This window comes from Acinonyx jubatus, chromosome F2 (assembly GCF_027475565.1).
Source record: "Acinonyx jubatus isolate Ajub_Pintada_27869175 chromosome F2, VMU_Ajub_asm_v1.0, whole genome shotgun sequence".
Classification (NCBI taxonomy): Eukaryota; Metazoa; Chordata; class Mammalia; order Carnivora; family Felidae; genus Acinonyx; species Acinonyx jubatus.
In genome coordinates this window covers 35135347-35162054 of record NC_069394.1, presented here as the reverse complement: position 1 = coordinate 35162054, position 26708 = coordinate 35135347, and the positions used below count along the sequence as shown (strand labels likewise).

The 26708-nt window shown below is 42.1% G+C and overlaps 1 protein-coding gene across 4 annotated transcripts in view; it reads right to left on the bottom strand.

Annotated features, from left to right (window-relative positions):
• NCALD (neurocalcin delta) overlaps positions 1–26708 on the bottom strand; it is a 393861-nt gene that overhangs the window by 347387 nt on the left and 19766 nt on the right. The gene's annotated exons all lie outside the window — the stretch shown is intronic.

Genomic DNA, 26708 nt, shown 5'->3' with positions numbered 1-26708 from the left:
TGCAGCATGATCACCTGTGGCATTGGTTAAATATTCAGATTTGTGGGCCCCTAGCCTTTTGTTCTGAATCTGAGCCCTGGTATCTGCATTTTATGCAAGCTCTCCAAGTTTGAGAACCACTCCCTTAAGAGTAGAAGCAACGAGGCACATCTGGGTGGCTCAGTTGGTTAAGCAGCCGACTTTGGCTCAGGTCATGATCTCGAAGTTTGTGAGTTCGAGCCCCACATCGGGCTCTGTGCTGACAGCTCACGGCCTGGAGCCTGCTTTGGATTCTGTGTCTCCGCTTCTCTCTGCTCCTCCCCTGCTCACATTCTGTCTCTCTCTCCTATAAAAATAAATAAACATTCAAAAAAAATTTTTTTAAAGAAAATAATAGAAGCACTGAAGGGGCTCTTTTATGATCTCTTCTCCTGGTGGTTTGTCTCTTATTGTCAAAAGAAAAAAAAAAGTAGAACAAAATATTCATGCTTTCAATGTTAGAAAATGTACTGTTTACCATAATGTCAATAAATCACACGAATACCATATGACCAGCCTACAACTGGGTCTGCTTAGAATTCAAATGGATTAGCACATTATTTTTGAGGTTAAATCTCTAATGAGTCCTTTAGTATTCATTGTCTCAACAAAGCCCCTCTCATACAGAAAACTAGTCTTTAATAGCGTTGCTGTCATACGGACGAAAACAAGACTATGCCTTGGCACAAACTGTCCCTGAGCTTAAAAAGCTTAGCCCACTTACGCCAATGATTGATTGAATGTTGAGGAGCATTCAGATAATGGGAAGGTAAAAGCCCAGTGGTTCCCCTCACATGTATGCACGCTTTCTCTCCTCTTCCGAATTACCACTCCTTTCCTATGAATTCTCCCACTGGTTTGGCCAGCCAGCTAAAGTACTGTGCACATACCATAGGCCAGACATCATACTGGTATTTAAAGATGATTCCTTTTTCATCCTAAGAGTAAAAATAAATATAGAACATCGTTATGAACGGAATATTTATGTGGCCCCAAAATTCCTATGTTGAAGCCCTAACCACAATGTGATATAATTGCAGGTGGGGCATTTTCAAGGGGATTAGGCTTAGATTTGGTCACGAGGGTGCAGTCCTTTAGTACTTCGTAAGATTAGTACTTTATAAGAAAGGAAGAGAGAATCTCTCTCCATGTTCACACACCACACACACACAGAGAAAAGGCCCTGTGAGCACACAGCCAGGAACCTGTCTGCAGGCCAGAGAGTGGAACCTTGATCTTGGACTTCCAACCTCCAGAACTGTGAGAAATAGGTATCTGTTGTCACCCACTCTATGGCATTTTGTTATAGAGCCCCAGCTAAGACAGAAATCATTTAATAAACATATTTTAAAAATTGAAGAGCTCAGCTACAAGCCCCCTTACGAGGCACTGGAGAAACACTCCGCTGGACGTGGCGGGTGCTTTCACCAATACCAAGCCTAATGGAAGCCACCATCCTAGAGGCAACCTAGAACCAACAGTTTGGTCTGTTTGGTGGGAAAGGAGTGGCTGACAGTCCTATGCTGTGATCGTAACCCACTGCTTTGCCTTGCAGCAATCACATCATGAAAGGAGACCTGAGCATTGCATTTAAACTGCCTTCCTAACCCACACTCTACACTCCCTCCTTGAAGATACTAATACTACCATAGCTAAGTTAGCTTCTTGGGTTCCACCTTGAAGAGTGCAAAAGGGAATAAAAAGGCGTCAGTATTTGTCCTAAGACACTGTCTCTTTGTGTTTATTATTTTCAAGTAACAGCCCTTTAGACAGTAGCAATTTGAGAAGTAAAGCTCTCTCTGGAGATATGATTGACACATGAGCTCTCTGTGCCTGACAGAAATTGATAAAAATTAAAAGGCCTCTTTAAATTGCATCTGCTCCCCAAATTCTTCTCCAACTAAAATAGATGTGGAGGATTCACCTCCCCCCAACTTCCACTCCAAATGGTCTAAACATGCAACTTCCATAAATGTCCCACAAAGAAAACACCCCTATGTGTTATTTAATATTTGAAATTAGTGTTTCCTCAGCCACGGCTAGAATCATTGTTTTTCTTTCAGATGGAGGTCATCACTAAAGAACTCTCCAGCTTTGAAAAAAAAATGAGAGGAGAGAGTTTTTAAGATACAACGTGGTTAAACAGAATCCTATTCTGTTCAGAAAGCTTTTTAGCAAAAGAAATTGAGTGCTCCCTCCCAGCAGGGTGCATTGGTAATGGGGCTGTGAATGCATGTGAACATTTGGCCTGCCTCTCCAATGCTGGCTGAGGCCCTTCTACCAAGGCTCTGATCAGATCACTCTCCAGTCCGTGGGTGAATAGTGCAATAAAAGGACTCAAAACAAAAACAAGAATTACTACTGAGACGTGACCATCTCCTCCCCCTGCTTCCAAAAAGCAAAAGAAAAATCAATGTATTTCACTTCTTGTGTTTATTAACAATGATTCTTTTTCTTTTGGGGTATAAGGATCGAAACAGTAACTGCAGGAGGCAAGACTCTTAAAAAAATACGACCTGAGTGTCTCCCCTGCTGATGAGTTCATAAAGTCTGACTCAACCTTAAAATGGCAACCAGTGCAACTTTGACTCTGAAATTGTCTAATTGAATCTAAAAACCCAGAGCAAGAAGACACTTTCCTTCAATTCAAACAATCCATGAACAGTACTTCAAACAAGCATGGTTTGGACTTAAACACACTGTTCTAGAACCCCTTACAGGCCTTCCCATAACCAGTCACAGCGTGATGGCTACTGTCATGAATATAAAAGAAAGGTGTAGTGCCCCTGTGGATGGGGACAGTGACCCTTTCTTGTGTAGCAGCTTGGATTCCAACTGGGTGATCCAACATAAGGCTAAACAATTCCTTTATTCCTTTTATCTTTATTTATCTTGTTTTTTTTTAATCAAATAACACATGTAATTGTTTTAAAAAGTCAAATCGCACTACAAAGCTAAAAGGAAAAAAGAGCAGCCTGTGACCCCATCCCTTCCCACCTCCCAGGCTCATTCCCCACAGGTAACAACTCTTAACTCTTTTTAGCTATTTCCTCCCATCATTAACCTCCATATTTTTATATTAAATACTTTATTGCTATTTCTTGATTTCTTTTTCCATGTGGACATTATCTACTACTTCCTACGGTCAAAGATTTGAATTTAGCAGTTACATTACTTCCTCCCATTTCTCCACCCCACCATCGCATCGAGAGAGCAATATCACTATTTTGAATAAAGCAATACAGAATTTACATTGTTAGGGCGATGAGCCCAGACTGCCTTGGTTCTAATCCTGCCTCCAATGGGTACCAGCTATGTGGCCTCGTGCATCATTTTCCATCATTGTAAAATGAAAACTGTATCCACACCTACTTCATGAGTTGCTGTGAGGCTTAAATGAATAATTATGTGCACTGAAAAGAGTGCCTGGAATAGAATGAGTGCTCTCTAAATGCACAATCAGAATAGATTTCCTTTCTTGTTCATCCTCTTTTCTTTGTCTCATTTTTCATTTACTCAATTTTCTATACAACTTTCACTATGATAGCCTGAAAACTCCCAGAATTCCCTAAAATTCCTCATTGCTTATATTACAGTATGTACTAGCTGTTTGCTTTCCTTTAAAAAAAAAAAAAAAAGTTTATTTCTTTATTTTGAGAAAGAGAGCGAGCATACACCACACCCACGTGCACACGCTCTTCAGCAGGGGAGGGGCAAAAAGAGGAAGGCAGAATCCCAAACAGGTTCCATGCTCAGCACAGAGCCCGAGGCAGAGCTGTACGTGGGAATTGATCTCACAACCAGGAGATCACGACCGGAGCCAACATTAAGAATCTCAGATGCTTAACCAACTGAGCCACCCAGGCACTCCAAATTTGTTTGTTTTCCTTAAGGACATCCCTCTTGGAGTGCCCCATCCTCCCGTTACAATCTGCCCAAGCTTCATGAGCCTGATGCACACTTTAAACCAGGTATTCCCAGGGCACCTGGGTGGATCAGTCAGTTAAGCGTCCAACTTCTGCTCAGGTCACGATCTCATAGTTTGCAAGCTCAAGCTCTGCATCAGGCTCTGTGCTGACAGCTCAGAGCCTGGAGCCTGCTTCAGAGACTGTGTCTCCCTCTCTCTCTGCCCCTCCCCCACTCGTGCTCTGTCTCTCTCTCTCTCTCTCTCTCTCTCTCAAAAATAAACAAAAACGTTAAAAAAAAATTAAATCAACGGGGCACCTGGGGGTGGCTCAGTCGGTTGAGCATCCGACTTCGGCTCAGGTCATGATCTCACGGTTTGTGAGTTCGGGCCCCATATCCGGCTCTGTGCTGACAGCTCAGAGCCTGTGGCCTGCCTCGAATTCTGTGTCTCCCTCTCTCTCTGCCCCTCCCCTGCTCATACTCTGCCTCTCTCTCTCAAAAATAAATAAACGTTAAAAAAAATTTTTTAATTAAATCAGGTATTCCCTTCCCCATTTACTGTGTGGGTCCTTGACCTGATCCGTGTCTCCTGTTTTCTTCCTTCTTGATTTATATTCCTTTTTGATGGTGCACATCCTCCAGCATATTCCTAAGTCAAGATACATGGAAGTAAATTCCTTCAGTCATACAACGTTGGAAATGCTTTTATTCTACCTTTACATTTGCCTGAAGTTCTGCAAAATACAGAATTCTAACTGGAAATAATTTTTCCTCAAAATGTTGAGGGTAATGCTCCATTATCTTATAGTTTCCGGTGTAGAAGAGTCTAGTTCACCTCTGATAGCTGATTTCTTCTCATCTCTAATAGCTCCTAAGATTTTTCTTCATTCCCGATATAAAATTTCATGGTGACAGACATCTCTTGTACTGGGCACCCAACAGGCCCTTTAGTCTGGAAATTCATACCCTTTGGGGAATTTTCTTGTATTTTTTTTTCTCTTCTAATTTTCTTCATGTTCTTTTTGGAATCCCTATTATTTGGATGTTAACTTCTTGGACTTTCCTCCATTGCTATCTTTTCTCTCCTATTTCCCCATCTCTTGGCCCTTCTGTTCTACTTTCTAAGAGCTCTTCAACCTTACTTTCCAACACTTCATTTTTATTTCTACTCTCATAGTTTTAATTTCCAATAACTTTTGTTATTTTAAGATCTCTTTCTTGTTAATAGCATAATGTTCTAGTTTAAGAAGTGCAATAGCATCTCTTATCTCTCCAGAAATACTTTTTTTGAATTTTTTTTTTAACGTTTATTTATTTTTGGGACAGAGAGAGACAGAGCATGAACGGGGGAGGGGCAGAGAGAGAGGGAGACACAGAATCGAAGCAGGCTCCAGGCTCTGAGCCATCAGCCCAGAGCCCGACGCGGGGCTCGAACTCACGAACCGCGAGATCGTGACCTGAGCTGAAGTCCGACGTTTAACCGACTAAGCCACCCAGGCGCCCCTCTCCAGAAATACTTTCAATGTTAATGTTTTCTTCCGTTGCTAGCCTTCTTTTCTTCTAGTTCCTCTTTTTTCTTCTTCATTTTGTAAAATTTTTTTAAAAGTTTACTCATTTATTTTGAGAGAGACAGAGAGTGCGAGTGGGGGAGGGGTAGAGCGAGAGAGGGAGAATCTCAAGCAGGCACCTCACCATCACCCCAGAGCCCCATGTGGGGCTTGAACATACGAAACTGTAAGACCATAACCTGAGCCAAAACCAAAAGTCAGACACTTAACCAACTGAGCCACCCAGGCTCCCCTTCATTTTTAACTCTATTCTTCATGAAGGGACTCTCCTCAACTATCTGGTGAGATTTGGCTGTCTGTTCATAGTTACGATGGTCTCAAAAAGATGAATGGAAGTTCTGGGAGAGTGGGTACAACGTACGGCGAGTGATCGGCAGGGTCCTGTCATATTGTTGGGAGATTTACAGATGTCAGTATCTTCGTCTTTGCCACTCAACTCCCCAGCAAAGACATTCTTCCATCTTCTGTACTGCCTGTGCATGCACATGTCTACGTTGGGTGAGGAGGCACAGAGTCTCACCCCAGATTTTCACGTAACTCACAGTTTCTCAACCTCAGCACTATTGACATTTGGGGGCATATAATTCTTTGTTATGGGGGCAGCAGTCCTGTGTATTATAGAATATTTAGCAGAATCTCTGGCATCTACCCACTAGATGCCAGTAAGAAATCTCCACCAAGTTGCAACAACAAAAAATGTCTCAAGCGTTGCTAAGTATCTGTTGGCTTGTCCTACAGTCTGGGAACTCCCAAGTTCATCCTCTCTAGACATAAACTTATCTGTGCAGAGTGGAGGGAGGTACTTGTCTAGCATCACCAGTGGAGGGAAGGAATCCTTTTTAAACTAGCTAATGCTCCTATCAGCCCCACTTTCAGAGGTATCTAGTGCCACCAATATCTGAGCTTGCCTTTAGTTTTGTGACACAAAGCCATCTTGCTTGTTGTTGGCTATAGGCTTTTAACCAAGTAGGAAAAGCTAAACCCCAAATCAGTTACCATTATTCCATCTACTTTCCAGATTTCGAAATGTAGTTAGCATCTCTTGTATATAGTCATCTCCTTTCCTATTCCTTTTGTCTTCATTGAGCTAATGCTACATAATCCTTTCTCTGACATTTTAGTGATATTAGGAGGGGGGACAGCCAACAATAAACACTGCATCTGGGTATCATGTTTTTTAACCTGAAACCTCTCAATTCTTTAATTCTCCAATTCTGGTAAATGAAGAAAGTTAACAATTCTCATAGTAGCAAGGAATACATCATCTAAGCATCTCTCATGACTGTACAAGAGCATACATACAGGTCTTTCATGTACTTTTTGTCAAAATCCCAGAGTTGCTGTTTAGAAAAATACACGAAATAAAAAATACTGCACTAAGACCAAACCAGACCAAATCTCACCTCAACCCAGGGCTGGTAAAGCCTGGGTTATTTTGCGATTGAGCAAATCTCTGGAATAAAATCCTGTTAATATCAATAAATCTACTGTAACCACTTTCTCTTTCATATTAAAGATGCAATTCTGTATCGCAGAAAGACACAAGGAACATCGGCAGCCTTCACAAGTCAAGTGGCCCTAAGAAACTACATTTGTCCTCCTGAATCCACTATTTGTTTCCACGCCTACAACTACCATCATCCTGCACCAATCCACCATTCATCACTTACCTGTACTCCTGTCTAGTCTGTCACTATTCAGTTCAGTCCAGTCCATCCTCTATCACAGTGATCTTTTCAAAGAGCTAATATGTTCATTTCACATGCCCCTAACCCCACTCCACCTTCAAATTCAGTGACTTCCCATTGCTCTTGGGAGGAAGACTGAAATCCTTAACATCCCCACAAGGCTAGTCCTTGCCCACCTCTGTAATCTCCTGGCCTGATGTGCTCCCTCTTGCTTCCTGTGCTCCAGTCACACTAACTAGCCTTTTTCCATGCTCCTCCCACCACTGGCCTTCATTTGTACTATTCTTTCTTTCTGGAATGCCTGGAATTCCTGGAATGCTATTTACCCACACAGCCCCTTCAACCAGTTATTTCCTACCCATCCATCAAATTTCAACTCATCCTTGGAGTCAAGAGCCTTCCCTAACTCTATAACCAGAGTGTTCCTTTTACAGCACTAAAACCTGTCATTTTTTTGTCATCACATAGGAATCCTTCATTTCTTTATGTGCTACTTTGATTCATGCTCCTCTGCTCTTCCATTAGACTGTAATTAGGAGAAAAGGAACTATGCCTGTCTCACTCATTGCTCTGTCCTCAGAGTCTTGTACCTTCCCAGACACTTAGGAGACACAAACAACGTACCACTTGTATAAATGAACGATTTCACTAAGTTTCCATGAGTTAAAGAACTACCCTATGTGCCATAGAAAAAAAACTACTCTTTAGTTCTTTATGAGGGACTCTTCAGTATGATTGATAATTGTAGCTGGATAAAAGGAAATGTATTTTTATCATACAGGGTATGATCACATGATTTGAGGGAGTCGAGTCAGAGATTGCTAGCTGCCAATGTATCCATTCTCTCCTATCTATATTTTTGGGTGGCAAAGTGCCCTACTAAAAATATTTGCATTTCCCTAGCCTCCCTTACTGACCAGTATAATTACCAAGGTTGAAAAAACAAAACAAAAATAAAACAGAAAGTAGAGTTTTGAGTAAGGATCTTAAGAGGGTTGATTCAGCTGGGGGTTATGGCCCTTTGCCTCCTCTTTTCTCCATCTTTCTACCTGGAGCATGGATGTGATGGCTCCAGCTCCAGCAGCCATTTTGGACTATAAGGCTATCTTTTTTCTTCCAGCTTTATTGAGATGTTAACTGACTATATAACATTGTATAAGTTCGGTGTACAACATGATGATTTGATATACATATATATTGTAAAATGATTATCACAATAAGGTTAGTTAATACATCAATCACCTCATATAATTACCATTTTTTTATGTATGCAGCGAATATTTTAAGATTTACTCTCTTGGCAACTTTCAAATATACAATACAGTATTGTCAACTATAGTAACCCTGCTGCACATTAGACCTCCAGACCTTACTCATCTTATAACCAGAAGTTTGTACTCTTGGACTACCTTTACCCATTTCCCCCACCCCTGGCAGCCACCAATTTACTCTATGTTTCTATGAGTTCAGTTTTTTAGATTCCATATACAAGTAAGATCATACAGTATTTGTCTTTCTGTGTCTGACTTATTTCACTTAGTATAATTCTGTCAAGGTCTATCCATGTCATTGCAAATGGCAGGATTTCCTTCCTTTTTATGGCAGACATACATAATTGTTTTCATGTCTTGGCATTATAAACAATGCTGCAATGAACCTGGGAGCATAAATATCTCTTTGAGATCCTGATTTCATCTCCTCCAGATATATACCCCGAAGCAGAATTGCTGGAACATATGGTAGTTACATTTTTAATATTTTAAGGAAACTTCATATTGTTTCCTATAATGGCTGTACCAATTTACATTCCCACCAACACTGCAGAAGGGTATGTTTTTCTCCACATCCTGATCAGCATTTGTTATCTTGTCTTTTTTATAATAGCCATTCTAACAGGTATGCAATGATACCACATTGGAGTCTAGATTTGCATTTTCCTAATGATTAGTGATGTTGAGTATCTTTTCATGTACCTGTTGGCCATTTATATATCTTCTTTGGGAAAACGTCTATCAGATCCTTTTCCCATTTTTAAATTATTATTTTTATTATTTTGCTTAATTGTGTCAATTCCTTATATATTTGGATATTAATCCTTTACCAGATATATGATTTGCAAATATTTTCTCCCATATAAGGCTATCTCGAGAACAGAAATGTGCACTAAAGATAGAACAGAAAACTAGAAGAGGCCTGGGTCACAAGAACTAAGATGCGGCCACACTTTCCCTGGACTGACTACTTCCCAATATTTGTTGTAAGAAAAAATAATAAATCCTCAAGCCACTGAAACTAGCTCTGTTCCCAGCAACCAAACATAATTTCTAACTGATGTGATAGTTAATAGCAAGGAACAAATCCTGCCCTTAAATACCTCACAAATTGCTGAGGATAGGATAGATGGCCCAGAGCCACAAGAAATCATCAGGGCTAATCAACTCCAACCAAGTTCCTAAGGCAGTGGTTTCCAATGGAACCAAGGTATTTGATTATAAAGTTTCCAGGGAGGGACATTATACTACTCCTTTCATGATGAAAAAGCCATTCCCTACTCCATTTCCAAAATTATCAATCACACCCAAAAAGAGTCACTCTTAAAATACAAAACTCAGGTAATGCTCAGACTGGTTAATAATCTCATCATGAGCCATGCAGTTATAATAAATTCTATGAAGAGTGCAAAGAAACTTACAAATTCATTTACATGACATCAGCTTGATTTAAAAGTAAGTGAGGGGGGGTGCCTGGCTGGCTCCGTCAGTAGCGCATGCGACCCTTGATCTCAGGCTTGTGACTTTGAGCCTACTTTGGGTGTAAAAATTACTTAAAAATAAAATCTTTTAAAAAGTAAATAAATAAAATAAAAGGGAAGTGAGAGCATTAATCAAACAGTCTGTATCAGGCACTGAGCCGGCTGCTTTGTGTAACCTACATCATGTGAACCTCACAACAGCTATGTATGATAGAGGTTGCACTCATTTTATAAATAAGAAACTGAGAATCAGAAAAACAGTATGTGGCGGCGTGTGGGTGGCTCAGTTGGTTAAGCGTCCCACTATTGAGTTCAGCTCAGGTCACAATCCCAGGGTCATGGGATCAAGCACCACATTGGATTCTGTGCTGAGCGTGGAGCCTGCTTGGGATTCTCTCTCTCTCCCTTCCGCTGCCCCTCCCCCACTCTCTCTAAATATAAATAAACTTTAAAAAATCTTCAAGAGAAGGTAAGTGACTTGCCCATGGCTTCTCAAACAAGCAGTGGAGCTAGGATTCAAACACAGTGGTCTCCTTTGTCCACAGAGCATACATTCCAAGACCCCCAGTGATGCCTGAAACTGTGGATGGTACCGAGCCGTGTATATGCTGTATTTTCTCCTAAACACACGTATCTATGATACCATTTAATTTACAAACTAGAAACTGTAAAAGATGGGGCGCCTGGGTGGCTTGGTCGGTTAAGCGTCCAACTTCGGCTCGGGTCATGATCTCACGGCCCGTGAGTTCGAGCCCCGTGTCGGGCTCTGTGCTGACAGCTCAGAGCCTGGAGCCTGCTTCAGATTCCATGTCTCCCTCTATCTAGGCTCCTCCCCTGTTCACGCTCTGTCTCTCTCTGTCTCAAAAATAAATAAACGTTAAAAAAAAATTTAAAAAAAAACTGTAAAAGATGAACAACAATAAAATAGAACAATTATAACAATATGCTGTAATAAAAGTTATATGAATGTGGTCTCTCTCAGAATATCTTAGTATATACTCACCCTTCTCCTAGAAATGATGTGAGATGACAAAATGTCTACCTGACAAGATGAAGTGAGGTGAGTGACGAATGACGCAAGCACTGTGACAGGATCTTACACTACGTCTGAGCGGCTGATGATTTGTCAGAAGGAGGCACGTTTTCTTCCCTGCAGGTTGTCCTGGAAAAACTGAAACCTTGGGAAGCCAAACTGCCACAAGAGGAACCTCAGCTAAGAGGGGGACTATGGTACTCCTGCCTCCATGTCCTGTACTGTTTTCACTACCCCATGCTGCCTTGTGGGATTATGATTTGTATTAAGAAATAAATGTTTGATCTTCATCCCAGTCCCTGGCAAGGAGGTCCTAAAACCTTTGGAATTTTCTAAGGTTGAGAGCAAGAGAGATGTCTTTTGTTATGCTAACGAGGTGACTTTTGGGAAGTCCCTAGTCATCACAGGATGAGAGCTGATCTCTGCCACAGGAACCAACTCCATGATAAAAGGGCTAGAACTCAGTCCCTTCTAGACCTCTGGGAAGGGAGGAGGCTGAAGATGGAGTTCAGTGGCCAATGACTTACTCAGTCATGCCCATATGATGAAGCTTCCATAAAAACCCAAAAGGATGGGGTTCAGAGACCTTCCGGATTGGTAAACACATGGAGATGTGGGGAGAGTGGCATGTGCAGAAAGCACAGAAGCTCTGAGTCCCTTGCCACATACCTCACCCTATGCATCTCTTCCACCTGGTTGTTTCTGAGTTCAATCCTTTCATGATACACTGGTGATCTAGTAAGTACAATGTTTCTCTGAGTTCCGTGAGCCACTCTAGCAAATTAATGGAACCCAAGGAGGGGGCTGTTGGAACCTCTGATTTATAGCTGGTCGGTCAAATGCACAAATGACAGTTGGACTTGTGATTGGCATCTGAGCGGGGAGAGCAGGCTTTAGGACTAAGCTCTTAACCTGTGGGGTCAGTCACTATCTCCAGGTAGATTATGTCAGAATCGAATTAATTGTTGCTGGTGTGGGGAAAAAAATACATGCTGGAGTTGGTATCAGAATCGAAGCCTGAAAGCCAGCAATTATTATTATCCTGACTGTGTGGTTGACTTCACCAAGTCTTGTTAATGAGCAAATGCTCTTCTTCACAGGATTAATCAGTAAGAAGTTCTCGTGAGTTGAATTGTGTCCCCCACAAACATGTGAAGATAATGAAGTCCTAACTCCTAGTACCTGTGAATGCAACATTATTTGGAAATGAGATCCTTGCAGGTGAAATCAAATTAAGGTCAGGTCATACTGGTCTAGGGAAGGCCGTAATTCAATGACTGGTATCCTTAGAAGGAAAACTGGACACGAAACACACAGGGAGGGGAACATCATCTGAAGACAGAGACCAAGATTGGAGTGATGTGTCCGAAAGCCAAGAATGCAAAGGATTGTGGGCAACCACCAGAGGCTAGGAAGAGACAAGGAAGGACTCTCTCCAGAGTCTTTAGAGAGAGCATGGCCCTGGCAACATCTTGATTTCAGACTCCTAACCTCCAGAACTAGAAGAGAATAAAATTCTGTTGTTTTAAGCCACCCAACTCGTGATTTGTTACAGCAGTTGTTAGAGGAAACTAATATAGAAGTTGGCCCTGACTTTGGGCTGTTTTGGCCTTAGCAGGAGCATATGTTTGGCTGAGTATAAAGTTATGTCCATGTCATGTGATGTGAGTGAGGCACTGGTCAGATGAAGCTAGGAATGTGTCTAGTATTTCCTCCTGCCCAGTCCAGGAAGGCAACTGAAGAGGATGGAAGAGATGGAAGGAGGGAGGCAGAACCAAGTGTGGTGAGAGGCTCGGACTCAAGAACCAAGCTGGGCCAGTGAGATGTGAACAAATAACAAGTATTCAGGATGGTGACTCAGGATCCCTCCTTATCCAAAGACTTGAAGGACCTCATTTTTTCCACTCACCCATATTAGGGCCACAAAAGGTAAACCAACTTAGTCCTGTGTTTAGATTTTGAACATCTGTTAGGTTTGGAGCAGCTGAACCCCAATGAACAGCGGCTGGCTCCAACGTTATATTTTGTATAATGCCAAAGATGCTGTTAGTGGGTTCATTAAAAGGTTCAATTAACTGAAGCCAATGCTTAAAATCATTGGGGAGATAATTACTCAAAATGTACACCCTGAAATGTATAGAATTACTAATGATACAAACGCAAGCCAAGAAAATATTCTTGTTAAAATGAAACGGAGTAGGGGGTAATGGAACTGAATGGTGTATCAACTCATTTTTCATTATTAGGCTTGTTTCATGGTGGAAGTACCCATTTCTAGATAGTTTCCAGGAAAAAAGAAACATTTCAAAGACCATAATTCTCCTATTTATGACATTCTCTTAGACCAGTCACCTTTCAATGAAGCCAGTGAGATAAAATAAACATTGCCAAAACTTTCCTTTTATTAGGGTGACCAACTAATTCCAATTTGCCTGGAAATGTTCTGCATTTAGCACTGAAGGGCCCACATCCCAGAAACCCCTCAGTCCTAGGCAAACTGTCTGTCACCCTACCTCCGATAAATGAGAGATGGCCACGTGAGCAAGCACCTCAGGGCAGGAAAGGGTTGCAAAGATCCAAAACTTATATTCAAAGAAAAATCTTAGGAGTCAAATAGGTCTAAGAGATGAATCCAAAATGAAGCCAACAGGCTGAAAATCAAAGGCCACTTTTCAAGTTTACTCACCTTGGTAACCTTTGGCTTCTCGGTGACCACTCCTCACTCTCCCTCTCCTCAGCCCTCACTATTCCAGGGCTCAGCCATGGACCCTCTTTTCTACACTCATACCCCAGGTCATCCCAACCAGTCCAGGATTTAAGTACCACCTCTAGACTGACAACCCCCAAATCTTTCTCTCTCTGGCATTCATCCCTCTCCGGTCCACACATCCAATTGATGACTTAACATACCCACTTGGGTCCAACTGGCACCTTAACTTAACATGTGTAAGTTTGCTAAGGCTGCCATAACAAAGTATTGCAGTCTGAGTGGCTTAAATGACAGATACTGATGTTTTCACAATTCTGGAGGCTTGAAGTCCAAGATCAAGGTGTCAACAGGGTTTTTCCTCTAAGGCTTCTCCCCCTAGACTAGTAGATGGCCAACTGTCTTCTCTCTGTGCCTTCACATTGTTTTCTATCTGTGTATGTCTGTGTCCTAAACTCTTCTTATAAGAACACCAGTATTGGATGAGGGCTGGTATCCTTTTCTCCTACTCCATTACTACAACTTTCCAAACCACTGTCATTATCTTGGGTTACAGCAAAACCTAAGGAGTCTCCCTGCTTTAGCTTCTACTCCCTACAATCCATTCTTATCAAAAGCAACCATTGTTTAAATGTAAAAAAGAACATGACACTTTCCTACCTAAAGCTCATCAATAGATTCCTATTGCCTTTCGAACAAATCCAGACCCACCGCCCTGGCCTCCAAGACCCTGTGTGCCTGCGTAGCCTTATCTTAAGCATGTCTCTGTTGCCGTCTAGGGTAAACCCAATGACACACTGACCTCTCTGCTCCTCCCACACATCAAGCTCATCCCCATCTCCAGGCTTGCATCCATCTGGAATGCTCTCTTCGTTATTCTTGTGACATATTCCTTTTTGTTATTCATAATTCAATTTCAATCCTCTTTCCTCACAGAGGTTTTCCCTGACCATCTAACAAAATATAGCCCTATCATCATTCTATTCTATATGAGTGATCATATAATTCTACTTTAATTAGAATTCTACTTTTTTTTAAGATTTTATTTTTAAGGAATCTCTACACCCAATGTGGGGCTTGACCCCACAACTCAGAGATCAGGAGTCTGATGCTCTACTGACTAAGCCAGCCAGGAGCCCCTAGAATTGTACTTTTAATTCTCTTTAATTCTACTTGAAGTCTATTTTCTTGAGACCAGAACCCTTACCTGTCTTTTTCAACATCAAATTCCTAGAGCCTAAAAGGGTGGATGGCACAGAGTAGGTGCTTAATAAATATTTATTTCTATTGAAACAAACGAGTTGCACATTCAAGGAAGAGGTGCTACCTTTTCTCCAGGGTGAAGACAAACTAGACACAATGGGTTACTTCTCTAGTGATTTCTAGAAATACAATCACAGCCCTGAAAACATGGGCACAGCCAGAAGTCATGGATGTGTAAGGACTTGAGAAGGCTGGCAATTCCCAGGTAACTGACCTATGCTTCACAGTCTTAACTCACCTAAGTCCTAGCCTATCTAAGCCCCATAATCTAAGATATTACAAAAGGGTCAACTAAGCACTAAAGACCTGAAAGCAACTAGGACAGGAGAAAAAAAAATGAAGAAAGGCAAAAAAATTGGCCCATTCACTACATCGAATGTTCATATCACACTTGATAGTCTATGCTTATTTTTCAGGGTTCTTAGTCACAACCAAGGGGACCCCACACCAAGATCCAAACCCAAGGGCGCTCAAGCAGGAGGTGATTTTACTTTATTTTATTTTTAAAGTTTATTTATTTTGAGAGAGAGCACATGAGCGGTGGAGGAGCAAGGAGAGAGGCAGAGGGAGAGAGAATCTCAAGCAGGCTCCATGCTATCAGCACAGAGCCCAATACAGGGCTCAATCCCACAAACCATGAGATCATGACTTTAGCGGAAATCAAGAGTAGGACACTCAACCAACTGAGCCACCTAGACTCCCCGAGGTGATTTTATTATCCTCTGCTATTGTGTTTGTGCCTTCTGTGGCTCATAACTATAACATGTTTATTCCAGATCCATTACTCCTGACAAGGTCATCACACACAGATGCTGTTTCAACAGAAGTTGAGTGAGTTACAAAGGCCAAGGCCATGAGTTCTGGATGCCCACATGAGGCCGGATAGAGCTTCTTTGTTAGCATCCATTCCCTGACAATACTCAGTAACCTCTTTCCAAAGTACCTCCTTATTCCATGCTCTCATCAACTTATCCCATCATTTTTACCACTGAAACCTTAGTCTTCCTGCTCTCTGCCCTGACAGCACCTGTCTGATAATCAGACAAAACAGAGTCTGCAGCCCTGACAGGTACGTAAGTCATTATTTTCAAATTTGAAATTACGGCATAATAAACCTTCACCCTATCTCTTTCTCTCATTTTCCCATGGACTCTCCCACCCTCAACCCCACCCCCAGCCCCCCCAACCAGCCAACACAATTCAGAATGTACTGCAAAGGCAGGGCCACAAAGCAGGCCACACACTGCACAGTTTCAGAGCATACCTTTCATAGGATGTGAATGGCACTCTCCACACAGCCCCAGTCACTCCCTGGCAAAGGCAAGTGGCAGGAGGCAGTAGAATAAGTCTAGTCTGTGCTTGGGGTATGAGTCGTAGGAGGCGCATGAGTACATCTAAGAAGATCTGCATGAGGGCTAGGTCGGAAGAAGACCAAGAGTGAGAAAGAAGGCTGAAATAACCTCTATTCGTCCTTCCACATCCCTGGAGACTGACCTGTGTGTGCTAACCTCCTGGGGCTCTCTTGCCCTCTGGCTTCTAGATGGGTTCAGGCAATAGGAAGCACAGGAGAAGACTGGAATTCAGGATGAGAGACAGAGATTAGGGTATTTCTCCTCCCCATTTCTTCCCCGCCAGGCCACAGTTTGGTACATTTCTCTGCCCCAGGCCTTGGCTCCCGTCAGGCCTCTCTCTCCTCAGCTACTACTCTCTCTGCTTCGAGAACAATTCCTCCCCTTAGCCCTTTAGGTCTGAGGATCCTCCCACTTCTAGTAGTTCCTGGCCCTGAGGTGCTTCGCCATCCCTCAGTGGTTTCCCTAACCTTCTTGACATCCTATAAATACTTCTTTTTTTTATTTGGGGGAGGGGGAGCACAAGTGAGCAAGGGGCAGAGAGAGAGAAGGAGAGACAGAGGTGGGACTCACCCAACACAGGGCTCGAGCTCACAAACTTAGAGATCATGACCAGAGGCAAAGTCAGATGCTTAATGACTGAGCCACCCAGGGGCCCTATAAATAATTCTTAATTAAACTCTCCTCAATCACCCCTTTTAAAAGTTCATTTACTCAGTGATCATTAATCGAGCAACTCTGTTAAGGCCTTTGTGATATGCTGTAAAAGAAATAAAAATGAATAAAACTGGTAGCTCACTGTAGAGAGTCTGTCCTGGGCATCTTTCTTCTTCCTCTGACATCACACCCTGCCCTTCCAATGAGGAACTCATTCCAAACACTTAACTTGAAGGGATTTCCCCTATGTCTTAAATTTAAATGTATTAATTAGTTTTAAAAGAGGTTTTTTAAAAAAGGTAGATCTTTTATCGAAAGGCAGTAAGTCTATATCAAGATACAGAATTGATCCTTGAAATACAATTTAATGACTAAGCCCATTTGAAGTGAAAAACGTACCCATACACATTAAGACTGGCTTGTTTTCTTAAAACTGCAAGCCCATCGAAAATAATAAACAGTAGTATAGCAGGAATTCAGTAATTCAGATGAAGGTTTGCTGCATTAATTTAAAAGTCTAGGTTACAAAACACTTAAAGAAATGCAGTCATAAAGCTTTTAAGAAAACACTAAGCCTGGAGGCTCTAAAATCTTATGTAGTAGGAAAACAGCTATGAGGAGGGGACCAGCTTTAGTGAAGGGAATAGGATTTGAGATTTGCATCTCAACTGTAAACTCTAACTTCTTCTGTAAGTACTTAGAAACAATCTGTTTCTTAAAGAATTTAATTTCTTCTATGCAATGTCAGTTGCACTCTTGACTTCATAAACTTACGTCCACAACTGCATTAGTCCAAAATGGTAAATACGTATCAGCAAGCCCAATTCTAGTGCAGTGCCTACCTAAACAACCAAAATTCCAAGTTGACATCAAGATTTCGTTCACAGTGTTATAGAATGGAATTGCCATATGCCTAATGTCAGATAATGATATTCAGGCTGATGTTATCATTAACAAAAAGTCAGAAGGGGCGCCTGGGTGGCTCAGTCAGTTAAGCGGCCGACTTCGGCTCAGGTCACGATCTCACACTCCATGAGTTCGAGCCCCGCATCGGGCTCTGTGCTGACCGCTCAGAGCCTGGAGCCTGTTTCGGATTCTGTGTCTCCCTCTCTCTGACCCTCCCCCATTCATGCTCTGTCTCTCTCTGTCTCAAAAATAAATAAACGTTAAAAAAAAAAATTAAAAAGAAAAAGTCAGAAATAGCACTCTGTCAAAAAGAGCAAAAACTTATCTGACCTTTCCATTTCGCACTCAGTGGAAAAAAAAAAGCACTTTCCCATCTTAATGCAACCTGAAAACTCAGACATAAAATCTAAATTATTTTCACATTTCCCATTTATCAACACCTACAAGAAAAAGGTCTGATTAGCATACGCAGCACACCCAAGCAAGATGAACAAGCTTTGTTCGGATCAAGAAAACCAAACACATCGCAAATTTCTTCCTCAAACAGGAGCTTTTTATAACTAAATTCAAGACTGAATAACTCACAAGATGGTACTTCCAGATATTTTTATTAATATGATATTAAGTTTTGAAAATCCCACAATAACCAGTTTTTACAATTTTAAAGAATCTAAGTTATTTTTATGAGATGTCTTGAAGAAGGTTTTTCTTTTTTTTTATTTTTTTTTTAACATTTATTTATTTTTGAGACAGAGAGAGACAGCATGAACAGGGGAGGGTCAGAGAGAGGGAGACACAGAATCTGAAACAGGCTCCAGGCTCTGAGCTGTCAGCACAGAGCCTGACGCGGGGCTCGAACTCACGAACTGTGAGATCGTGGCCTGAGCCAAAGTCGGACGCTTAACCGACTGAGCCACCCAGGCGCCCCTTGAAGAAGGTTTTTCAATGTGCTTCCCAAAGAAGTTCATTTAAGCCAAAGCCTAGTCCTGGAGGGCTTTGCCTCTAGGAGACCAGGGGAAGAAAGCAAAGCTCACACTACAAGAGCATAGCTGGGAAACTGTCGAGAACATTGTCCCCAACTGCAAATGCTTAAGGATTCAAACAGATATGTGTGCCACTGTTAATAGCGACATTAGTCCCAATAGCCAGAAGGTGAACAACCCATGTCCATTGACAGGTGAGCAGATAAAATGTGGTATATGATGAGGCAAGATGACAGGCCGCAACACCTCCCCCCCCCAACCAGGTGGGATATATGTGATATTCCTCAGGCACTCCTGGCTACCCAAGAACAAAGAAAAGGGGGAAAACAAATGGTTAACCGATTGAGGTCATAGTCCTGCAGGACCTAAGTCTCCATCACCCCTCCATAGTGATGTGGGAAACAAAGGCAGAAGGAAATGGCAGATAGAACTAAATTTCCTTACAACCTGCAGCCCAATGACAAATACTTGACTGGCAGAGTAAAACGTTTCTCCAGGAACTCCTTACTGTCTTAATGTTAATGCTTCGCTAGAGGGAAAAACCACCTTAGCTTGACAACAGCTAGGCCTCCCGAATCCTGGGAGTCTTCTTAGCATATGAAAATCTCACTGGAAACTTCCCCTGGACTTTACCTCCCCCAACCCCATAGTATATAACCAGCCTCTCCTCGTGGTCCCTGGGCAGCCCTTCCTGCCCACGGGTCCTGTCCCTGGGCTTCAATAAAATCACCTTTCTTGGTCATCGGCTCCGGACCCACAAGCACCACCGTCACCCCAAGAACCTCACCAGTAGATACGTACAAATGGACTGTTATTCAGCCTTAAAAAGGAAAAAAATTCTGACACACGTACAATATGGAGGAACCCTGAAGACATGAATGCCAAATGAAATATGCCAGTCACAAAAGACAAATACTATATGATTCCACTTATGTTAGTTACCTAGACTCGCCAAATTCAGAGACAGAAAGTAGAATGGTGGTTGCCAGGGGCTGGAGGGAGGAGGGAGTAAGAAGTTATTTAACGAGTACAGAGTTTCATTTCAGTTGGGAAAGATGAAAATAAGTTTCGGAGATGGATGGGAGTGATGGTTGCACAATATGTGAATATACTCAATATCACTGAACTGTATAGTTAAACTGGTTAAATGGCACATTTTATATTATGTATATTTTACCACCAAAAAAAAAAAAAATGCTTACAGGGCAGGCAGGCCTAAGGAAGGGGGGGAGGAAGTAAAAGTATAAAAAAGTAAGTTTTATAACAGCAGGAAGAGTAGAGATTCTGGCGAGCAAGGGGGCTTGTGTCCTCTCTAAAAAGAACAGATGTTTGGGGCACCTGGGTGGCTCAGTCAGTTAAGCATCTGACTCGTGGCTTCAGTTCAGGTCATGGTCTCATGGCTTCATGCGTTCAAGCCCCCCATCAGGCTCTGCGCTGACAGCTTGGAGCCTGCTTGGGTTTCATTCTCTCTCTCTCTCTCTCTCTCTCTCTCTCTCTCTCTCCACCCCTCCCCCACTCACACTGTTTCTCTCTCTAAAAATAAATAAATAAACCTAAAAAAAGAAAGTGAGAGAGAATGGAAGGAAGGAGAAAAGGAGAGAGGGAGGGAGGGAGGGAGGGAAGGAAGGAAGGAGGAAAGGTGTTGCTTGACTTGCCGATCGCTGCCATGTAGAAACTGAACTTAGTATTCTAGGTAGATATTATGATTTTTCAAGAGAAGTCTAAAATCCACATTTTTATGAGACCTCTTCTATTTTCTCTTTTTAAGTCGGCAACAAATTTTTTAAAGTTCAAAAAAACCCTACCGGTCAAATAAAGCATGTGAGCAGGCCTCCAAACCTTTTGGTTTAGACAGCGAATTGACATCATTCTCTTTCTTTCGGTATGAAGGCCACATGATCCAGGGAAGCGGGCGGAGTCCGGAACATCAGCTTGCACAGAGGAATTATTTCCAGCCGGTGTAGTGGACCTAGGCACCGAATGGAAAGCCTACAAATGTATCACAACCATACCCTTATTCTAGGAAGCTACAAACAAGTGGAAATGGGGTGTTTTACGTGTGTTTAGTTTTGCATTTGTATGCCTAAAATGACAGCCTTTAGAATTCCTGAACACGTAAGAACAGACTGTTCAGTTAGTGGCCAGTTTAACAGATGCCCACGGTAGTCTCAGATAAGAAATGAATGTACCATTAAAGAAAGGGTGCAATAAAATGTGGGCAGCATTTATCCAAATCACATGAAGGACAACTCAGCAGTATTAATACCCTTAACTCTTGCAAATGGGGCTGTGGGAACCTGAATTCTAAAATAAAATCCGTGGCTTAATCTTCTGTCTCACAAAGTTGGGAGACAGGCAGTGATAATTTCAAAATAATAAAACATCTTAGAATAAGCTAACATTTACCAATAAAAGTCATTGTTTGAAAAATACAACTCTGGAACAGAATTAATAGCCCTTAAAATGCATCTTCCGTTCTTCAGAATAGCGAATTTTATTTTTTATGTTTATCCTATTGTTCTTGTTTGATAGATGAGGCAAATAATGTCTTTAGGGTAAAAATGCAATCTGAATTCATTGATTGCTAGGCTGTAATATTCAAATAAAATTCACAAGTGTTTAGTGAGCACATTTTGTATGCTCAGTGTTGTAATGGGCGTAGAAAATACCTAAGGATTGTGTCCATCTGCCTTGCCCACCATTAACATTCCCCCCAAACAAGCTACCTTACATTTCAAATGGGGCAACAAGGAAAAGCAAACACAAACCAGTGAGAGGTCAGGAGAGGGCAGAATCAACCCTGGAGCTCCCCTGCGGTCCACACGGTAGAAACATTTTGTGCTATAATATCCTCAACCCTTGTTGAGAATCACCTTTTTTTTTTTTTAAGTTTATTTGTTTTTGAGAGAGAGAGAGAGCAGGGGAGAGGCAGAGAGAGAGGGAGACACAGAATCTGAAGCAGGTTGCAGGCTCTGAGCTATCAGCACAGAGCCCGATGTGGGGCTGAAACCCACAAAGGGCAAGATCATGACCTGAGCTGAGGTCAGACGCTCAATCGACTGAGCCCTCCAGGCTCCCAGAGAGTTGCCTTCTTAAGGCATAAATATCAGAGTTGGAAGAGACCAGAGGACATTCAGCTATCTTCCACCTTCGGTAGGTAAGGATTTTATCTCCATTGCACAGATAAGGCATCTGAGGCTCAGGTAAGGGATTTGTCCAAAGCACATAGTATGTGGGAGAAGGGACCAGAACCCAGACCTCTGCTTCCAAGGCATAACCCCACCTGTCCCCAGTCTACTGCCCATTGCATCGCCAGCAGCAAATACTCTTCACTCATGCAAGAGGCATTTAACGAGTGTCTTCCTTCAGTGTGGCAAGCTCTACCCAGTCCCACCAGATGTTTGATGCTCAGCTTGTCACATTGTGAAAGTGTAAAGGCAAGAGCAAGGGGGAGGAGAGAAGAGACAAGCTCTCTGTCTGTGTTCGGTGGTGCCTCACAATGTCTGCACCTCTGAGGGGTCACTACAGGTCCATTCCTGGTCTGCAGCTCTGCAAATTCAAAAATTTGATTTTATCCGTTCCTTCAAGGGTGATGAAACCCTGGGGGACCGACTCACGCTCAAGACACAGACTAATAAACCAGAAGGCAAATTTACTCATGAACAATGAGAAATGGATTGTTTTGGTGGGCCAACATATGCTTCTATTCTGCTTTGCAACCCCTTTGGGGAAACCAAATCAGGAAGAGGAAATGCTTCAGAAACTACAGACTCAAAGAAAGAGGGCTTTGGTGGACGGGGCTTCAGACAAACCACATAGCTATTCACAAAATGCCTGCCACGTCTTCCCTCCAGTGTCCACCCACGTCTTCAGCCTGTGATTGCCACCTCTCTTCCCCAACACGCCCTGTCCCTTTCTCTGCAGGCTAAAATAATATTAACAACTAGCTAATATGAATAACTTATTGAATGCCTACACAGGCTGAGTACAGGTCTAATAGTTTAACATGCATGATCTCATTTGATCTCCCCAGTGTTGTAAGATAATTTTTTTAAAGGGAGAATAACGACAGAAACTAAGACTCAGAAGAGTCAACTTTCACATAGTCACACAGCTAAGCAAACCACTGTCAGGATTCAAACTCAGCAAATCAGCCCCCAGACCCCATGCTCTTAACCATTATGCTACTCTGCCTACAGGTACTCCAATTCCTCAGTGGCCATTTCATGCGGCACTGCCTCTGGTAAAGCCTTTCATGACTCCTGACCAGATGTGGCCTCACCCTCCTCAGGCCCCATTGCTCCTCTAGCTTTTGCTGCATTTGTAACTACCATCCCTAGATTTAAGGCAACTCTATTTACATTAGCCTACTCAGGCCACCAGAACAGAATATCACCAGCTGGGTGACTTAAACAACAGATACTTATTTTCTCACAGTTCTGGAAGCTCCAAGTCCAAGATCAAGGTGCCATTAAAGTTGGGGTTTGTTTGTTTGTTTGTTTTTGCTGTTGAGGTGCTCGTCGTGGCTTACAGAGGGCCACCTTTTCCCTGTGTCCTCACAAGCCTTTTCTCTGTGCATGTAAAGAGAGAGATCTCTGGTGTCTCTTCCTCTTCTCAGAAGGACCCCATCAGATTAGAGCTCAACTCTTATTTTTATGGTTTCATTTAACCGTAATTATCTTCCTAGAAGACCAATCTTTAAATACAATTACATTGGGGGTTAAGGTTCAATACATGAATTTGGGAAGAGTAGGGGAACACAAGTTAGCCCATGGCATCATCTAATAGCGAATTATACTATAAAGAAAATCATATTATTGGAACGTTCCAGGAATGCCTTTAAGGCTTTCATTTGCAAATAACTCAGAAGGACAGTGTTGAGGGTCAGCAGAGGTCCATCACACACCACTGATCAAGAAAACCCTCAAGTTTCCAAAGGCAATATTGCAGAGTAGGCTCTGGAGACAGACTTGGGTTGCATTCAGTGATGGCTGTGTGGCTCTAGGCAGATGGGTTACCCTCTCAGAGCATCGGATGCCTCCTCTTTGCTTTTTAGACCAGTCCCCTGCCTTTGTACAGGGAAGGGATAAAGACTGATTTCGCTGATACAGATGAGGTAACCAAGGGCAGTAAAGAGGCGGGTGGTATAGGAGGTAACTAGATTTCTGCTTAATTAAAAGTAATGAATATCCTCTATGGCATCAGGCTAGGGGGTGCTTCCTGGGGTCATTCAAATCATATATAGTAGGGAAAAGCCCTACTACGAAGAATGGTAATCACTGTTTTAGAACAACATAGTATCCAGAGATAAGACAAGACCTTTTTCTTCAGGGTGTGTAGGGATTTCTCATATTTCGTGGCCAAACAGCATTTTTTGGACTACTCCTCCACATTTGAGAAACTGCCTACCTTGTGAATCCTCACTTCCCCAAGGTGGAAGTCAGGAATTTGCCTACCCAGCCTGCCTTGCACCCAAGGTACAAGCATGTGACCTTGGCTCCACCAATCAGCGGCATCCATGCAAAAATTCTTTTCAGAAGAGTGGGATTAAAGAAAGAGGTACCATGTGGAATTACTGTAGTGGGGATTGGTGGAGTATGGCAGAGAAATACCCAGTTTGCAGAGGCAACAGTGATAGTATCCCTGGGACCCCACCAGGAAAAACTTACTCTCTGGTACGAGCAGAGGGACCTATGTTCTTTGGTGGTCACACTAGGGTCCCACTGGAGCCACTAGTGGTATAATTTGCATAGTGTTCCCGGCTGCATGCCCTCCAAGGCTGACTCTGGTGCTCCCAGAAATCCTTTGAGCTCCTTAATATCCTTTAAAAAGAACTCCCTTTAGGGGGCGCCTGGGTGGCTCAGTTGCTTGAGCATCTAACTTTGGCTCAGGTCATAATTCCACAGTTCATGAGGTCCAGCCCCACATCAGGCTCTGGGCTGACAGCTCAGAGCCTGGAGCCTGCTTTAGTTTCTGTGTCTCCCTTTATCTCTGTCTCTCTCTGTCTCTGTCTCTCTCTCAAAAATAAAATAAAAACATTAAAAGAATAATAAATTAAAAAAAAAAAAGAACTCCCTTTCTGTGTAAACTAGCCAGAGTGAGCACTGTTGTTTGCAACTGAGAACCTCAAACCAGCATAAAACCAAATAACAGTTGTACAATTAAATGAGTCAAGAGAAAAGAAACACATTTTGGCATATGAGGGGGCTTTTTAAATCCTATAAATATAAAATGTTAAAGATGTAAAATAAATTAAGGCAGCTGTCTACAAAACTTTGGTAGGCAAAGGAAGCTGATCGTCTGTTGCAAAGGACAGCTGGACCATTGATGTGGTGATTTTGTGATTTTGTGTGTAGCTGACACCTACACACAACCTACTACTACTCAAGACTTGAGGTTGCATAGATTCAACCTATATCTGTGAGCACGAAGACTTGCTATTTTAACCTCTCCTGGACTCGAAGTTCCTGATTTACGAGACAGTTAAAAACAAAGCTATTACTTCCCAGTGGGTATTAAGATCATCGATATCTAAACAGGGCAATTTAATCATTACCTAGATAAACTGGGTCTTAAATCCTAGAGTCTGAGAAAAGTTTACATAAAACCTTTATGTAATTCACCAAAGTCATTTCAATGCCAGAACAACTTAGACTTGAAACAGAGGGCACCTAACAAAAGCCTTTCAAGTCTTATCACCATGCTTGATCAAAAACTGAAGACAAAACCATCCTGCAATGGGCTTTCTCAAAAAGATACAAGTCTTAATAATAATTTCCTTTGGTTTAATAACATTCTCTTTCAGGATTAATGACCTAACAAATGAAGATGTAGGCCTTTCCAAACACTTTGGATTTCCTAGGGTTTGGGATTTATCACACACATATAAGATAAGGTCAGTGACCCACACTCCTTACCTTGAGTCCCAAAACCTTGCTTATGGATATCCAGTTATTTATAATATATCTGAAAGTATTCCAAAGTAGACATGGGTTATTTTTTGCCTGGGCAGCATCCATTCCCATTTCTTTGAGTACTAACATCTCCACTGTCACTGGAGACCATACTCCCTCATTTCCAGTCCATGTGCTTCAATAAGGAGGTGGTTTAGCCCCTCTCCAGAGGTCAGCAGCCTGGCTGCCATGTTTGATTGAAAGACTGGCATGTAATCAATTTAGGGCAATGAGAATAAAGAATTTTGATGGAACTATACAGAAAGAGAAGCTGCTTGTTGGGGTGTCTCATCTAATAGCCTTAGAGCTTCTGATTAGTGTCTTGATATCATGGAGAGCCTGCTTGATGATGAAACCAGCCCAGAAGAATATAGAGCAAAGAGATGGCAAGAGACAGATTTCTGACAATATTGTTTGAGACATGGATCCAGCCACACCTTTGCCTTTACAGTTACGAGAACCAATTAATTTGATTTTTTTTCTAAGCCCCTTTGAATCAGGTTTGTAACATTCGCAACCTGAAGAGTCTTAACAGATACAGATTCCTTTAAGCTAAGACTTTATAAAGATAGCAGAAGCGTTAAAGTATTTAGCTTTATTTTTTTTTTAATATATAGAGATTTGGTTATCTTTTTTTTTTTTCAACGTTTATTTATTTTGGGGACAGAGAGAGACAGAGCATGAACGGGGGAGGGGCAGAGAGAGAGGGAGACACAGAATCGGAAACAGGCTCCAGGCTCTGAGCCATCAGCCCAGAGCCTGACGCAGGGCTCGAACTCACGGACCGCGAGATCGTGACCTGGCTGAAGTCAGACGCTTAACCGACTGCGCCACCCAGGCACCCCTAAAGTATTTAGCTTTAAATATTAAAGTATAAAATAAGCTTGTGCCAGAGATGTTAAATCCCTGCTATGAACAACTTCCC